General features: G+C 42.2%; 1 protein-coding gene across 1 annotated transcript in view; it reads left to right on the top strand.

Annotated features, from left to right (window-relative positions):
* The window catches only part of LOC126295177 (voltage-gated potassium channel subunit beta-2-like), a 1,066,574-nt gene that overhangs the window by 995,463 nt on the left and 51,940 nt on the right, over positions 1–19,171 (top strand). The window lies entirely within an intron of this gene.

Raw genomic sequence — 19,171 nt, 5'->3', positions numbered from 1 at the left:
AGGTGTCCGCAGTGTCGTCTAAGGCAGTTTGTACCGCCACAAATTCACGAAGAATGTCCAGATAGCGTGATGCAGTAATCGTTTCAGAACTGAAAAATGGGCCAATGATTCCTTTGGAAGAAATGGCGGCACAGACCAGTACTTTTTGAGGATGCAGGGACGATGGGACTGCAACATGGGGCTTTTCGGTTCCCCATATGCGCCAGTTCTGTTTATTGACGAAGCCGTCCAGGTAAAAAGAAGCTTCGTCAGTAAACCAAATGCTGCCCATATGCATATCGCCGTCATCAATCCTGTGCACTATATCGTTAGCGAATGTCTCTCGTGCAGCAATGGTAGCGACGCTGAGGGGTGGCTGCGTTTGAATTTTGTATGGTTAGAGGTGTAAACTCTGGCGCATGAGACGATACGTGGACGTTGGCGTCATTTGGATCGCAGCTGCAACACGGCGAACGGAAACCTGAGGCCGCTGTCGGATCACCTGCTGCACTAGCTGCGCGTTGCCCTCTGTGGTTGCCCTACGCAGTCGCCCTACCTTTCCAGCACGCTCATCCGTCACGTTCCCAGTCCGTTGAAATTTTTCAAACAGATCCTTTATTGTATCGCTTTTCGGTCCTTTGGTTACATTAAACCTCCGTTGAAAACTCCGTCTTGTTGCAACAACACTGTGTTCTAGGCGGTGAAACTCGAACACCAGAAAAATCCTCTGTTCTAAGGAATAAACCATGTTGTCCACTGCACACTTGCACGTTGTGAACAGCAAACGCTTACAGCAGAAAAACGACGTACAGAATGGCGCACCCACAGACTGCGTTGTCTTCTATATCTTTCACATCACTTGCAGCGCCATATGTTGTTGAAAATTGTAACTACTTTAATTTCGAAAGTTTGTCCGCCTGAAAATGTACTGTTGTCCCAAGCATATTGCAACAAACGGTGTATTTCTATCGCTGCTCGTTTAGTTTTTATTGCCGTTTGAAATATATCGGTCATTTTTGAAACACCCTGTATGTGCAGCTGTAACTGATAAAGGAAAGTGTGCACGAAAATGGGGGTGGCCCCAATAACATATCGTGCTTCACAGAATAACCAAGGTGTATCATACAGCCGAAGTGGAGTGATATTCCTTTTGCGACGTCATCAGTTTTTTGACTGATTTGATGCAGGCAGCCGCGAATTCCTCTCCTGTGCCAACCTTAGAGTAGCACCTGCAACCTACGTCATCAATTATTTGTCGGATGTATCCAAATCTCTGTCTTCCTCTACAATTCTTGTCGTCTACAAGGTGCATTCAAGTTCTAAGGCCTCCGATTTCTTTTCTAATTAACTACTCACCCGAAATCGATGAAACCGGCGTTACTTCTTGACGTAATCGCCCTGCAGACGTACACATTTTTCACAACGCTGACGCCACTATTCCATGGTAGCGGCGAAGGCTTCTTTAGGAGTCTGTTTTGACCACTGGAAAATCGCTGAGGCAATAGCAGCACGGCTGGTGAATGTGCGACCACAGAGAGTGTCTTTCATTGTTGGAAAAAGCCAAAAGTCACTAGGAGCCAGGTCAGGTGAGCAGGGAGCACGAGGAATCACTTCAGAGTTGTTATCAGGAAGAAACTGTTGCGTAACGTTAGCTCGATGTGCGGGTGCGTCGTCTTGGTGAAACAGCACACGCGCAGCCCTTCCCGGACGTTTCTGTTGCAGTGCAGGAAGGAATTTGTTCTGCAAAACATATTCGTAGGATGCACCTGTTACGCAGTGCCCTTTGGAACGCAATGGGTAAGGATTACGCCCTCGCTGTCCCAGAACATGGACACCATCTTTTTTTCAGCACTGGCGGTTACCCGAAATTTTTTTGGTGGCGGTGAATCTGTGTGCTTCCATTGAGCTGACTGGCGCTTTGTTTCTGGATTGAAAAATGGCATCCACGGCTCATCCATTGTCACAACCGACGAAAAGAAAGCCCCATTCGTGCTGTTGCTGCGCGTCAACATTGCTCGGCAACGTGCCACACGGGCAGCCGTGTGGTCGTCCGCCAGCATTCGTGACGCCCACCTGGATGACACTTTCCGCATTTTCAGGTCGTCGTGCAGGATTGTGTGCACAGAACCCACAGAAATGCTAACTCTGGAGGCGATCTGTTCAAGAGTCATTCGGCGATCCCCCAAATCCATTCTCTGCACTTTCTCGATGGTGCCGTCAGACCAACTTGTGCGAGCCTGAGGTTGTTTCGGTTTGTTGTCACATGATGTTCTGCCTTCATTAAACTGTCGGACCCACGAACGCACTTTCGACACATCCGTAACTCCATCACCACATGTCTCCTTCAACTGTCATTGAATTTCAATTGGTTTCACACCACGCAAATTCAGAAAACGAATGATTGCACGCTGTTCAAGTAAGGAAAACCTCGCCATTTTAAGTATTTAAAACAGATATCATTCTCACCGCTGGCGGTAAAATTCCATCTGCCGTACGGTGCTGCCATCTCTGGGACATATTGACAATGAACGTGGCGTCATTTTAAAACAATGCCCATGTTTATATCTCTTTCCAGTCCTGAGAAAAAAAATCGGAGGTCTTTGAACTTAAATGCACCTCCTACAGCTCCCCCTAGTACAATGCAAGTCAATCCCTGATGTCCTACCATCATCGCCCTTCTCCTGTTTCCCATACACTCCTTTCTGCGTCCGTTCTTCGGAACTTCCCCCTGCGGTCATTAGAGACGGGATTGTGCTCGGTCCCTCATTCTTCATGTAGTCCGTCCACCTGGTTTTCAACATCCGTCTCTAACACCACATCTCAAATGCGTCGATCCTCTACTATTCCGGTTCTCCTTCAGTTGCTACCAAATAACGCCGTGCTTCAAACGTACATTCTCAGACATTTCTAGAAATGACCATACTCGTTCACCTTTGCAAATACGTTGATTGGTCCTTTTTGGTACTCATTCCTTTTTACTCTTTCACTGTCCTTTTTTTATACATGAAATGTATGCAGGGTGGTCCATTAATAGTGACCGGGCTAAAAATCTCACGATAGGTGAAATGGATATCAACTGTGTTTTTTAAAAACAGGAACCCCAATTTTCATTACATACTTGTGTAGTACGTAAAGAAATATGATTGTTTTATTTGGACCACTTTTTTCGCTTTGTGATAGATGGCTCTGTAATAGTCACAAAGTTATGGCTCACGTTTTTTGACGAACAGTTGGTAACAGGTTAAGTTTTTCAAATTAAAATACAGAACGTACGTACGTTTGAACATTTTATTTCGGTTGTTCCAGTGTGATACATGTACTTTTCTGAACTTATCATTTCTGAAAACGCATGCTGTTACAGCGTGATTACCTATAAATACCACATTAATGCAATAAATGCTCAAAATAATGTCCGTCAACCTCAGTGCATATGGCAATACGTGTAACGACATTCCTCTCAACAGCGAGTAGTTCGCCTTCCGTAATGTTCGCACATGCATTCACAATGCGCTGACGCATGTTGTCATGCGTTGTCGGTGGATCACGATAGCAAATATCCTTCACCTTTCCCCACAGAAAGAAATCCGGGGACGTCAGATCCGATCAACGTGCGGGCCACGGTATGGTGCTTCGACGACCAATCCACCTGTCATGAAATATGCTATTCAGTACCGCTTCAACCGCACGCGAGCTATGTGCCGCACATCCATCATGTTGGAAGTACATTGCCATCATGCAGTGAAACATCTTGTAGTAACATCGGTAGAACATTACGTGGGAAATCAGCATACACTGTACCATTTAGATTGCCATCGATAAAATGGGGGCCAATTATCCTTTCTCCCATAATGCCGCACCATACATTAACCCGCCAAGGTTGCTGATGTTCCACTTGTCGCAGCCATCGTGGATTTTTCGTTGCCCAATAGTGCATATTATGCCAGTTTACGTTACCGCTGTTGGTGAATGACGCTTCGTCGCTAAATAGAACGCGTGCAAAAAATCTGTCATCGTCCCGTAATTTCTCTTGTGCCCAGTGGCAGAACTGTACACTACGTTCAAAGTCGTCGCCATGCAATTCCTGGTGCATAGAAATATAGTACGGGTTCAATCGATGTTGATGAAGCATTCTCAACATGGACGTTTTTCAGATTCTCCATTCTCGCGCAATTTGTCTGCTACTGATGTGCGGATTAGCCGCGACAGCAGCTAAAACACCTACTTGGGCATCATCATTTGTTGCAGGTCGTGGTTGACGTTTCACACGTGGCTGAACACTTCCTGTTTCCTAAAATAACCTAACTATCCGGCGAACGGTCCGGACACTTGGATGATGTGTTCCAGGATAGCGAACAGCATACATAGCACACGCCCGTTGGGCATTTTGATCAGAATAGCCATAGATCAACACGATATCGAACTTTTCCGCAGTTGGTAAACGGTCCATTTTAACACGGATAATCTATCACGAAGCAAATACCGTCCGCACTGGCGGAATGTTACGTGATACCACGTACTTATACGTTTGTCACTATTACAGCGCCATCTATCACAAAGCGAAAAAAGTGGTCCAACCAAAACATTCGTATTTCTTTACGTAGTACACGAATATGAAATAAAAAATGGGGGTTCCTATTTAAGAAAACGCAGTTGATATCCGTTTGACCTATGACAGCGCCATCTAGTGGGCCAACCTTAGCGCCATCTGGATTCACCCTTCAAGCTAGACGAGTTTCGTTCTTTGTAGTTTTTTCGTTTGACGCTTATTTCATGAGATATTTGGTCCGGTCACTATCAATGGGCTACCCTGTATGTTCGCAACTCAGAATATGGACAACCATCAGCTGTAGAATGGAAACTGATCCAGAACGGGAGAACGCAGTGACCAAAAGGAACTAAAGCTCCGTACTGAACAGACTATAAAGATTGAGGACGACCGAACGAGAACGGCATGGGAACGATGACGTTCTTCGTGCCTTCCGTAGGACCTGTTGCTTCTCACACGGCCCACCTCGCATTACTTCATATACTTTCTGAAGAAACACCCGCTTTTCTTGGCCGTTATTTTCTTTTCTTTTCTGGGAACACAAAAGGTTGCAAAAATGTTGGTATTTCACTTGTTGCCGTTGTGCCCTTCGGTCGAGAGACTGGTCTGATGCAGCTCTCCATGCTACTCTGTCCCGTGCAAGCTTCTTCATCTCCCAGTACCTACTGCAACCTACATCCTTCTGAATCTGCTTAGTGTATTCATCTCTTGGTCTCCCTCTACGATTTTTACCCTCCACGCTGCCCTCCAATACTAAATTGGTGATACCTTGATGCCTCAGAACATGTCCTACCAACCGATCCCTTCTTCTAGTCAAGTTGTGCCACAAACACCTCTTCTCCCCAATTCTATTCAATACTTCCTCATTAGTTATGTGATCTACCCATCTAAACTTCAGCATTCTTCTGTAGCACGACATTTCGAAAATTTCTATTCTTTTTTGTCTAAACTGTTTATCGTCCATGTTTCACTTCCATACATGGCTACACTCCATACAAATACCTTTAAAGAATATTTCTTGTCATTGCCAGCCTACATTTTATATCCTCTCTGCTTCAACCATTATCAGTTATTTTGCTCCCCAAATAGCGAAACTCATTTACTACTTTAAGCGTGTCATTTCCTACTCTAATTCCCTCAGCACCATCTGATTTAATTCGACTACATTGGAATGTTTTGCTTTTTTAATGTTCATCTTATATCCTCCTTTGAGGACACTGTCCATACCGTTCAACTGCTGTTGCAAGTCCTTTGCTGTCTCTGAAAAAAATGCAATGTTATCAGCCAACCTCATAGTTTTTATTTCTTCTCCGTGAACTTTAATTTCTACGCGAAACTGTTCTTTGTTTTCTTTACCGCTTGCTCAGTATACAGATTGAATAAGATCGGGGAGAGGCTACAACCCTGTCTCACTGCCTTCCCAACCACTGCTTCTCTTTCATGCCCCTCGACTCCTATATCTGCCATCTGCTTTCTGTACAAATAGTAAATAGCCTTTCGCTCCCTGTATTTTACACCTGCCAACTTTAGAATTTGAAAGAGAGTATTCCAGTCAACATTGTGAAAAGCGTTCACTAAGTCTACAAATGCTATAAACGTAGCTTTCCTTAACGTAGGTTCTATCAGTGGTCTTAGGGTCAGTATTCCCTCGCGCTTTCTTACATTTCTCTGGAATCTAAACTGATCTTCTCTAGGGTGGACTTCTACCAGTTTTTCCATTATTCTATGTTAGTTTTTGCAGCCGTGACTTATTAAACTGATAGTTCAGTTATTTTCACAGCTGTCAACACCTGCTTTCTTTGTGATTGGAATTATTATATTCTTCTTGAAGTCTGAGGCTATTTCGCCTGTCTGATACATCTTGCTTAGTAAATGTAGAGTTTTGTCGTAGCTGGCTATCAGTAGTTCTAATAGGATGTTGTCTACTCCCGGGGCCTTGTTTGTACTTAGGTTTTTCAGTACTCTGTCAAATTCTTCACACAGTGTGATATCTCCCATCCCATCTACATCTACGTCCTCTTTCATTTCCATGATATTGCCCTCAAGTACATCCTTGTAGACCCTCTATATACTCCTTCCTCCTTTCTACTTTCAATGCTTTGCTTTACTTATAAAATATAGTAACATACCTATTCAATTTTGTCCAGAAATGTAATGTAATAATTGTGGTGGACGCACATTCAATGCTGTTAATCGAGTTTTTCCACCCATGGCATACATTTGTTGTTTCTCTACTGAATTATTGCAAGTGACAACATGTGTTTGTGTTTGTCTTTAGTAGGACCACAGAGGAACGATTCACCTGTCAAACTGTAATCTGTACTTTTACTGCTTTGCACTTGTCGCACACTATTGTTTCGTTCATGCACTTGCGATCATTGTGTTTTACGAACTTTACTCATTGCAGCTCCACTTAGTCCATTTTGTACATTAGTTTGTTAAGCGGGCTCTCTACATCTGCTTGCTGATTCTCTCACTCCTCTTGTCTGATTTCATGTCGTTGTTCAATTATTAACTTCTTCTCTCACAAGGAGATGTCCCAAGCGGTGGGAACGAGTTTCGGAAGCTATCTGAATGGTTATGTTGGTTAAGATCCTAGGCATCACAGACTGCAGCCATTCACCCTGGTAACTGACGAAAAATATTTTCGGATTGTTTGTGACAATATCGTTAAAAAGGTTTCATGAAATAGTCTGATTCCGTGGCATAATGAATAGAATAGTAGCTTCCCATGCAGAAAGTGTTTGGTAGGAATTTCGTCAGGTGCAGAAAGTTTATTTTATTCTGAGATCTGTATTGAAATGACTTTGATCATCATTTCTATTCAATTGATTGATGGAAATGTATTTTTTTATTTCCATTCCTTTGTCACATTATTTTACTTAGTGATTTGCTCTCATTTTTTTCATATCATTCTTTTTCCAGGTGCAGTCTTTTTTCTTGTGTTTTTAATTAATGTTATGTATTAATTTCGATTTAATTTCTTTTGTTTTATCGCCCCATTTTTGTCCCTATTATGGCATTAAGTATATCTATTTCTCATTTTCTATTAATTTCATTATAAACGCTTCTTTCATTTAAATCTTTATGGTTATTATCTTGTTCATAGTACAGTAGGTATATAGTTTATGATTTACATGTGTGTATGACAATTACTGTACTAAAGAAGCGCACATTTGGCAATAAAAAATACCATTTTCACACCTCTGTACAGTTAGTATAGATAGATTATTCGCTCTTCCTTTTCTTTCTGATAGATCTGAATTTTCAAATAATTGAATATTATAGTACATTTAGAAATATTCCGATTGGAAGAAGAATGATACAACGAAAAAGTTAAACAAATGAAGAAAGTTCATAATAGGGGATGAACAGGAGAAAAAACTCGTCATACTAAATACAGGCTACTGTGAATTGTAGAAAAGCGGCATCTAATATAATGTTTAAAATAAGGTGACAAAGGCACAGAAATAAAGAAATCACATTTTAATTGAATAAAAATAATGGTCAATGTAAATTCGATAAAGATTTAACAGCAAAGGAAAGACTGCATTTGGTGTGATTCGAACCCACAGCCTTTTGCACATGAGGCTATTATTCTATTTTCTTAAATACACATTTATTTAGCATTTAACAGTTTCACATAGTAACAGAAAAGAAACTCGTCTAAAAAATAATCATATAAATTGCAACAGTTTCACATTTCAGCCTGTTGTACAGAAATCTCCAGAAAAGTGTCCATTGAGTCATGTATCAGATGACGCTTTTGCAGAATTCACAGTACATTAACCCCGTATTTAGGATGGCGAGTCACTTTATCGTATTCATCCCCTACGTATGTCCGTTAATTTAAATCAAAAATTATATGAATTGTGTGTGCCATGATCCACATTGCTGCGTGTCGCTTCTCTTTGGCAAACAGTTTCTATTCGGGTATTATGGCATTAGAAATCTGTATATTGCGTATGTCCGTTCTATTGATCAGTCGATTAATGTCCCTTGCTGTGTGCCATGTGTCGACCAATTTCGAGCACTCAAAACGATGTTCGATTGTGTCCTCCGAATTACAATTTCCACATGCGGCTGACGATGTTTAAGTGGATGGAGTAAAGCTTGGAGCTGGTTGCTCTTGTTTGGTTTATCATTTTGTACCAAGTCGATCTGGCGCCTTTTGGTATTATTTTCATAGCCAAATTTTCCCATACGATTTTCCAGTTTTGCTGTGGTAGTCGCAGCTCCCGTTCATTAAGAATTGGTATTGCTTTGAGAACTATGGACTCGTAGCGAATTTTTTCGTGTTTTATGACGTCTGTTGCTATGTAGCTTTTACTGAGACAATAATTTCGGATAAAGTTTAACGAGTGTGGGATACTGACAATGTAAACTGACGCCTGCTCTGATGTCGGGCGATATTTGTGAGCCGTCCGGGGTGGCCGAGCGGTTCTAGGCGCTACAGTCTGGAACAGCGCGACCGCTAAGGTCGCAGGTTCGAATCCTGCCTCGGGCATGGGTGTGTTTTCTCCAGGGCAGCAGGACGGGTTTTGAAATGTGGAGACTTGGACACAAAACCGAAAGACTACATTCGGAGGCGCAGGTATGAGCATACATAAACATCGGATAGCAAATTATGTGATGCGTTTGCAGGAACACAAACACAGAGAAAAAAGCAAATACAGTAAGTACATATTAAGGTATCAATGATAATAATATCTGCATCTATATACCCGACACCCTCTATATCGTTCTATATACAATATACACTACTCGCGATTAAAATTGCTACTACACGAAGATGACGTGCTACAGACGCGAAATTTAACCGACAGAGAGAAGGTGCTGTGATATGCAAATGATTAGCTTTTCAGAGCATTCACACAAGGTTGGCACCGGTGGCGACACCTACAACGTGCTGACATGAGGGAAGTTTCCAACCGATTTCTCATACACAAACAGCAGTTGGCCGGCGTTGCCTGGTGAAACGTTGTTGTGATGCCTCGTGTAAGGAGGAGAAATGCGTACCATCACGTTTCCGACTTTGATAAAGGTCGGACTGGAGCTTATCGCGATTGCGGTTCATCGTATCGCTACACTGCTGCTCGCGTTGGTCGAGATCCAATGACTGTTAGCAGAATATGGAATCGGTGGGTTCAGGAGGGTAATATGGAACGCCGTGCTGGATCCCAACGGCCTCGTATCACTAACAGTCGAGATGACAGGCATCTTATCCGCACGGCTGTAACGGATCGTGCAGCCACGTCTCGATTCCTGAGTCAAGAGATGGCGACGTTTGCAAGACAACAACCATCTGCATGAACAGTTCGACGACGTCTGCTCATTGCGTTGTTTCCGTACACTTCGCTCCCTTCACGATGGATTTCTATAGGTTTTTGGTTTTTTGCCAACAAAAACCGTATCACAGACCGCACCTCACAATTGGCAGGATTTTCGATTGCAGCGCACATTTCAGATTCGAATATCGAAAAAACCAGACGCGCAGAGACGTTCCCGCTCTCACAGATGGATGCCGAACTGACCTGCAGAGCACGCACTTAGCAGAAAATACGCGATCGGAGCGCGCCTAGCGGCGTCAGACGGAAACATTCGCTATTTTCTGAATAGCCCTCGTATAATGTTGTGTATGCATAATACATACACGCTATGTGTTAACAGTATGGAGTATTCAGTTTTATTTTTTGGCATATTATATGGTGAGAGTTAGTGAAATGCCTATGCTGCTGACCATGGTAAAAGTACTCTGATCACCAATCAGTTCGAAATTGTTTGAATGAGCATTCCCTATCGTTACTGCAGGCTTGAGCAGGGTAAATGGGATGGAATCATTAGTGTAGGGGGTTTGACAAAGACCGCTCTCGCTACTAGAATAACAAATACTTCGGTGACATTTATTTCTGAAGTTTCAATCTTCGATCAGGTAGCATTCGAGAGTTATTGACGATTTAGGTAGTGTAACAGTAGTCTAATCATAATCCCACAAATTGAAAGTAGAACCTTCCTAATATACAAGTTTTCTGTTCAAACCAACTGCGAGAGAGAAAGAAAAAAAACACATGATAATACATACAATGTATATATAAAAGCGGAAACATGAGAAAGACAATTTATCTAATGGTTTGAATAGTCTGCTGTCCCAGTTGAAACTGATGGCAAAAGAGAAAACGAAAACGCTTATTTTCGCAGCAGAGATCATCATTTTTCTACCTGGCAGTCGGTTTTAACAGAAAGCCTGTAAACTCAAAATGGCTCTCAGCACTATGGGACTTAACTTCTGAGATCATCAGTCCCCTAGAACTTAGAACTACTTAAACCTAACTAATCTAAGGACATCACACATACCCATGCCCGAGGCAGGATTAGAACCTGCGACCTTAGCAACAGCGCGGTTCCAGACAGTAGCGCCTAGAACCGCTCGGACACACCGGCCGGCGATCTGGAATAAAGAACTAGTTATGTTTTATAGGAACGATGTTTTCTAAACGCATGTCGACTGTGCGTGACTGTGCATCTGAAAAACATATGGTCCATGTGCGTCCGAATATTTATTAGAGGATCAAGTAAATTTTGAACCAAATAAGTAATGAAGTTTTCTTCATTTTTGGGGACAATATTTCTTCTTTATATGAGGGTGTGCGGAAAGTAATGTCTCAGAACTTTTTATGTCAAAATTTAAAATTCTTAGAGCTTTTTAAATGAAACACATGTTAGTAACATTCTACATCCTCATTCTTCTGGTCTATGTGCTTATTTCTTAACATAGTCACCCTGGCGAGGAGCATGTATCTCCCAACAGGAGACTATTTCGTAGAATGTTTGACTTTGTTGATGGAGCCACAACACAGTCTCCTTTGTCTCATCAACATTATTATTATTATTATTATTATTATTATTATTATCATACAAGACAAACATTACGTTAGACTACAGCAACCTACCAACAGAATCCAGTGACATAATTCTGACCAGGGATAAATCACATATGGGGTTCCCCAAGGCTCAGTCTTAGATCCACTACTGTTTCTCATATATGTAAATGATCTCCCGTCTAATGAACGACAAGCAGAATTAGTTATTTTCGCAGATGACACCAGTATTGTAATCACTCCAAGCATACATAAAGAAATGTAAGAAATAGTGAACAAAGTTCTCAAAAGTATTATTGGCTGGTTTTCTGCATATGGTCTCACCTTAAGTTTCACAAAGACACATCATATTCAGCTCTGCACTTCTAGGGGTACTGCACCAAGGATAAGTGTAACACATGGTGATGAAATAGTACATAGGATGGAAACTTTGGAATTCTTAGGTGTCCATATTGATGAAAATTTAAAATTGGAAAATGCTAATAGCATACACACATAGGGAACACACATGACACAGATCTGTAAGTCCATGGTATTGGTGATAAGTTGAGAAAACCGTCCCGAAGCACATGTGCTACAAAACGCCACTGTTTCCTGCGCATGTACTGCGACATCTACATGGGATATGATCACCATGCACACGTACACAGGCCGTATAACGAGTTGTCATACTCTGAATCGGGTGGTCGAGCAACTGCTGGGGTATAGCCTACCACTCTTGCACCAGTGCCTGTCGGAGCTCCTGAAGTGTCGTAGGGGTTTGAAGATGTGCAGAGATACATTGACCGAGAACATCCCAGACGTGCTCGATGGGGTTTAGGTCTGGAGAACAGGCAGGCCACTCCATTCGCCTGATATCTTCTGTTTGAAGGTACTCCTCCACGATGGCAGCTCGGTGGGGCCGTGCGTTATCATCCATCAGGAGGAAGGTGGGACCCACTGCACCCCTGAAAAGTTGGACATGCTGTTACAGGTCCTCTGTGAAAGACATGCACGGGAGTACATGCACAAATCATAATCCCACCCCACACCATGGCCTCAAAGAGGTCCCTTTCAAGGACATTAAGGGGTCAGTATCTGGTCCCTGGTTCACGCTAGGTGAAAACCCGGCGAGAATCCCTGTTCAGACTATACCTGGACTCGTCTGTTAAAATAACCTGCAACCAATGGTCCAGTGACCATGTACTGTGTTCTTGACACCAGGCTGTACGGGCTCCCCTGTGACCAGGGGTCAGTGGAATGCACATTGCAGGTCTCCAGGCAAATAAACCGTGTCTGTTCACTCGTCTGTAGACTGTGTGTCTGGAGACAACTGTTCCAGTGGATGCGGTAAGGTCCCGAGCGAGGCTACCTGCAGTACTCCGTGGCCGTCTGCGGGCACTGATGGTGAGATATCGGTCTTCTTGCGGTTTTGTACACTGTGGACGTCCTGAACTGTAGCGCCTGGACACGTATCCTGTCTGCTGGAATCGTTGCCATAATCTTGAGATAGCACTAAGTGGCACACGGAGGGCCCGTGGTATGACCTGCTGTGTTTGACCAGCCTCCAGTCACCCTAGTATTCAACCCCTCATAACGTCATCAGTATGTGTTTTCCAACGCACAATCACCATTAGCACGCCTGAAAACGTCTGCGCACTTACTCGCTGCACCGTACTGTGACATGGACCAACACACATATGCATTGTGGACTGCTGGCAGCACCACCGTGGAACGGTCATACCCCGAGGTGACTGAAACCTGCAAACCGTCCACCCTAGCGTTGTTTCACCATGTAGCACGATTATAATTTATGAGCATGAGTGTATAATGAGGTGCCAAAAATCATGGGATACCTCCTAATATCGTGTCAGACCTCCTCTTGGCTGGCATAGCGGCGTTGCATGGACTCAACAAGTCGTCGGAAGTCCCCTGCAGAAATACTGTGCTATGCTGCCTCTATAGCTGTCCGTAATTGCGACCTGTTGCCGGCGCAGGATTTTGTGCACGAGCTGACATTTCGATTATGTCCTATAAATGATCTATGGAATTCATGTCGGGCTAACTGGGTGGCCAAATCATTTGTTCACATTGTCCAGAATGTTCATCAAACCACTCGCAAATGATTGTGGCCTGAAGACGTGGTGCACTGTCGTCCATAAAAATTCCGTGGCCATTTGGGAACATGAACAGCACGAATGATCAGTACAGTTCGGCCATAGCACCCAGTCCATTCCAGGTAAATACAGCCCACAACCTCATGGAGCCATCACCAGCTTGCACAGTACTATGGTGACAACTTGAGTCCATAGGTTTGTCAGATCTGCACCGCAAGTGCGCGTCATTTACGACGACGGCCGAGTTTAGGTTCGTTCTGCGCATCTGACGTCACAAAACACAGTGAGCCAATGAACAGAGAGCGACGTTGGCAGAGCTCGGCTGCAGTGCGGAGCACAGACGAGTGTCTTCAATTTTAGAAACGTTCAGTCATAAATAAAGTGATGGAACAAAAGCAATGTCTTGATAGCAGACTTTCTTTTATAGAAAGTTTGGAAAAAGCATTCTCTATACCAACTGATTCATATTCTATTAATTAATTAAACCAAACAAGCAATAAGCCTCCTAATTCAGGCGATAGCAAGGGAAGGTGTTTGTATTATTCTCACTAACCGCTTTTTCGCACTAAAGATCAGCGGTAATTGTTTCTTTCCTACTGTACTTCGACGAAACGTGAGTAATTCATAATCATACCAACAGTGTTTGTCTGTATATTGAATTATATTTTAGAGTCCTCCACGAGGTATATTGAATGACGAGCTGCGTTACTGTAATGGGTAATGCGTTTTGCTGCTGAACGAAAGGTTCCGAGTTCAAACCTCTTTTGGTGCTAAATATTTTCTTTATTTAAAAACAATATCGAAGTGCCTTACTTCATGAATTTTATTCGTTTGAAAGTAATTTTTTGAAATTTCTAGTGGGAGCTAAAATCGACCATACAGAAAGTATGCGGTATGGACTTTTACCTCTGCAAACACTTCAAAATATCGTGCGATGGTTTACTACATTTAATGCTGCACGATAACTGCGTTGAACATCGAAACAAAACTAATTCATTTACGGGGGGAAGGTATCAGTCAAGGAGATGTGTAAAAATCAAATTTTTGGGCCAAACAGTTTTTGTGAAATCGAATGATAAAATGTGTCAAAGTAGTCGGAACACCGTGTGTCTGCACAGGCGTGCAGTGCAGTGATGACAAAATGCGGGGAGCACGTCTCTGTAGCAGCGAAAGGGTTGATGCGGCCATGATAGCTTTATTTCTTAAACTGCGCGCTCCCCCCTAAACGTTAAGTTTGCGAACTATGCTATACTATGGCCCTGCTTCTCTTGGCGCGTGTGTGATTTGCAACTGGCAACGCAGCAATTTCCCGCGTCTGGGCGGGCATGCGCGAACTGCCAAGATAAAAGAATTGAACTATAGAAAAGGCACTTGCTTCGGTTGTCTACTGCCATAGCCATCTGAAGCCAAATTTCGCCGCACTGTCCCACATTGGTTTCTGCGGTTATTTCACACAGTGTTGCTTGTCTGTTAGCACCAACAACTCTGTGCGAAAGCCGCTGCTCTCGTTCGTTAAGTGAAGCCCTTCAGCCACTGCATTGTCTGTGCCTAAAATTTGGTATTCTCGGCACACTCTTCACACTGTGGATCTCAGAATATTTAATTCCCTAACGATTTCCGAAAGGGAATGTCCCGTGCATCTAGCTCCAACTCCATGTTGCTATCAAAGTCCATTACTCGTCATACGGCCCTGATCGTGTCAGAAACCTTTTTTAGGTGAATGTATAAATGCCTATCGCTAAACAATGACTTTTAGCACGTCAGTGTAATGCAGCACCTAATACGAGGGTGGTTCGAAAAGTTCTCGGAATCACCACTAGAGGTCAGCGCTAGCGCAAAGAGTTCCTCACGTGATATTCATTGGACTGTTGCCCGTAAACACGTGCCACGTCAGTGTTCTCGGCCGAGAGCTGTGGCGGTGCCGTGGCTCTGTTGTTGTTCCCGCGTGGTGATTTACGAAGATGGAAAAAAATCGAGATTCGAGCAGTGATTAAATACTTTGCAAAGAAAGGTGTGAAAGCGAAGGACATTCGTGCCGATTTCCAGAATACACTGGAGGACTCTGTTCGTTCATATTCAACTGTTGCCAAGTGGACAAATGAATGTAAATTTGGTCGGGAGAGCTTAGACGATGATCCGCGCAGCGGTCGGCCAAGCTGCGTCATTTTAATCTTCGTTGATCCATTATGGATCATGGGACGACGGCTGGCATCAACTTCTTGATGCATTAATTTAGTCACAGCCGTATGATTTGTAGAAGTTTATTTTACTTTATGAACTCCTATGTGCTACCAGTTTCGGCATATATTGATGCCATCTTTAGGCCCCTGGACAATGAGTAAAAGAAATTCACTATTATAAAAATTATAAAAAATATAGAACATACGTTAACAATTGACAGATATCATGTTAACTATGTAAGTGGCTGAAAGATATATATTGTATATCATTAAAACTATATGTAACATTAGGGCACATATGCTTTTGCATATGCCATGTCAATAGCTTTCCGTGTTTTACTCGAGTAAAGCATGATATATAAACATATGTGTACGCTACTATTCATAAAACCGTAAAACACAGTTGTAGTAGGCCATGGAACACATCAGATGTACTGCATACATTCGTATGTACATTGGAACGTGGAAGAATTTCTTTTAACAAAAATTAACTAATATAAACAACTATTAAAATAATTTTTAATTCCAGTCTCTGATCGCAAATGAATTCTTTATATGATGACCGGTTTCAGTCTGTAATGACCATCTTCAGATCTTTTTTACACCATGTCCTAAAGTGATACGGCCATAATGGCATCGTCAAAACATATAAATATAATTTTGACGATGTCATTATTGCCGTACCACTTTAAGACATAGTGTAAAAAAGATCTGAAGATGGTCATTACAGAATGAAACCGGTCATCATCTAAAGAATTCATTTGTGATCAGAGACTGGAATAAAAAAGGATTTTTACGGAATTGGATCACTCTTTGTACACGCGAATATGTCGCAGTTGGTGTAAATAACTATTAACAACAGCATGACAGAAGCAGAAGCATATGTGCCCTAATGTTACATATAGTTTTAATGATATACAATATATCTCTTTGGGCCACTTACATAGTTAACGTGACACCTGTCAATTGTTAACGTATGTTCTATATTTTTTATAATTTTTATAACAGTGCATTTCTTCTACTCATTGTATAGGGGGCTGAAGATGGCATCAATATAATGCCGAAACTGGTAGCACATAGAAGTTCATAAAATAAAATAAATTTCTACAATACATACGGCTGTTGGTAAATTATTGCATCAGGAAGATGTGTAATTAGTCCAGAAATCATTCCAAAAGTACAGAAAGTCATGGAGGATCGCCGATTGAACTTGCTTGAAATTGTTCACGCTTGCTAGATGTCATATGAAAGGATATGTCACACTTTAACTGAAGAATTACAAATGAAAAAAATATCTGCATGATGGGTGCCGCGACTCTTCACGCTGGATCAAACACGCATGAGAGTGGACATATCGGAACAATGTTTGGCCCGTTTTACGAGAAAAAAAGGCTTAAATGGCTCTGAGCACTATGGGACTTAACATCTGAGGTCATCAGTCCCCTAGAACTTAGAACTACTTAAACCTAACTAAGCTAAGGACATCACACACATGCATGCCCGAGGCAGGATTCGAACCTGCGACAGTGGCAGTCGCGCGGTTCCAGACTGAAGCACCTAGAACCGCTCGGCCACAACGGCCGGATAGGAGAAACGAACGAGATGTTTTGCGCCGGTTTGTGACCACAGATGAAACTTGGCTGAACATCAAGACAATGCGCGCTCTCACACATGTGCCGTCGCCATGGCAAAATTACGCGAACTAAGATACGAATTGTTGCAACACCCAACTTATTCACCTAATATGGCTCCTTCAGACTTCCATCTCTTTCCGAAACTAAAAATTTTTCTTGGTGGACGAAGATTCACTTCAAACGAAGAATAGATAGCCAGAGTTGACAACCATTTTGCAGACATGGAGGAAACTCATTTTTGAGATGGGTTCAAGGCATTGGAACATCGTTGGACCGACTGCATTAATCTACAAGGATACTACATTGAAAACATAAAAAAAGTTTCAGTGCTGTAAGTACTTTTTTTGTATTCCGTTCTGAGAACTTTTCAAACCACCTCTGTATGTACAGTTCGTAATATTTACAAACGCTCCACAAAAGACAACCTCCTGTCTCACTACATCAAAAGCTACAGGTAATGCCGCAAACTACATATGGCGGTTTGTAGTATGTATTCCTTCACGTGATTCTAAAAATAGTGCATAGACTCAAACAGCCACCTGGGAACATCATGTGTTCTTAGGTACACTATACTCCAGGTGCAACGCTTTCCCCTACTTAATACATTAAAATTCCAGTTAACATACTTCTCAGCCGTTTAAGTAATTCACTTTCACTTCAATTTATTTCACTTTCTGTAACTTTCAGTTTTCTCTGATCTGCTCTAATCAATTTCCCATAGTATACTGTCATACCCGTTTCACCAGCCCATATATATATATATATATATATATATATATATATATATATATATATGGAGGAAACTCATTTTTGAGATGGGATCAAGGCATGCGTTTTTTGGTCTGGGTGATCCCTTTGAGCGCCGAACTTAGGCGTTTTGTGTCTGAATCGTACTGAAAGAACTAACTTTCACCACCAGAGATAACACGGCTCAACAATTCCGAATTGATTTCGATTTGCTCTATATATATATATATATATATATATATATATATATATATATATATATATATATATGGGCTGGTGAAATTACACGAACTATGATGAATTGTTGCCACACCCGCCTTACTCACCTAATATGGCTGCGTCAGTAATCCATATCCAAAACTGAAAATTTCTCTTGTGGGACGAAGATTCACTTCAGAACGAAGAATTGATAGCCAAAGTTGCCTATATATATGAGATGCAAAAATAAAGTAATGGGATAGGTGTGAAAAAAAATGTTGGTTACCGCTTAGGCAAGTTAAGTGTTGTCTCCTTCAAAGTAGTTCCCTTCTGATTGCACTCACTTTTTTCCAGCGCTTCTGCCATTGATGGTAACATTTCTGGAACTCATCTTCTGTAGTAGCCTTCATGACCCTCGTCACAGCTTTTTGGACATCTCATGTTGTTTGAAAATTGTGTCCCTTGACCGCCGTTTTGACTCCTGGAAATAGAAAAAAGTCGCACAGAGCGATATCTGGCGAACAAGGTGGCTGTGGTAGTACTGGAATTTGTTTTCAGGTTAAAAATTTCTGTACTGGCAGAGCAGTCTGGGATGGCGCATTATCGTGATGTAGAATGCAATCATCAGCAATGTCGCATGGACACGGAGAATCTTTCTAAAATTTCTTTGTAGTAATATTGGTTAACGGTTTGTCCAGAATCACCCACTCTTTATGAACAATTTCCTTGGAATCAAAGAAGCACACAAGAATGCATTTCACTTTTGACTTTGCCATGCGTTTTTTGGTCTGGGTGTTCCCTTTGAGCGCCGAACTCAGGCGTTTTGTGTCTGAATCGTACTGAAAGAACTAACTTTCACCACCAGTGATAACACGGCTCAACAATTTCGAATTGATTTCGATTTGCTCTAACA

This window comes from Schistocerca gregaria, chromosome 11 (genome assembly GCF_023897955.1).
Source record: "Schistocerca gregaria isolate iqSchGreg1 chromosome 11, iqSchGreg1.2, whole genome shotgun sequence".
Lineage (NCBI taxonomy): Eukaryota > Metazoa > Arthropoda > Insecta > Orthoptera > Acrididae > Schistocerca > Schistocerca gregaria.
This window is presented reverse-complemented; position numbering and strand designations above follow the sequence as displayed.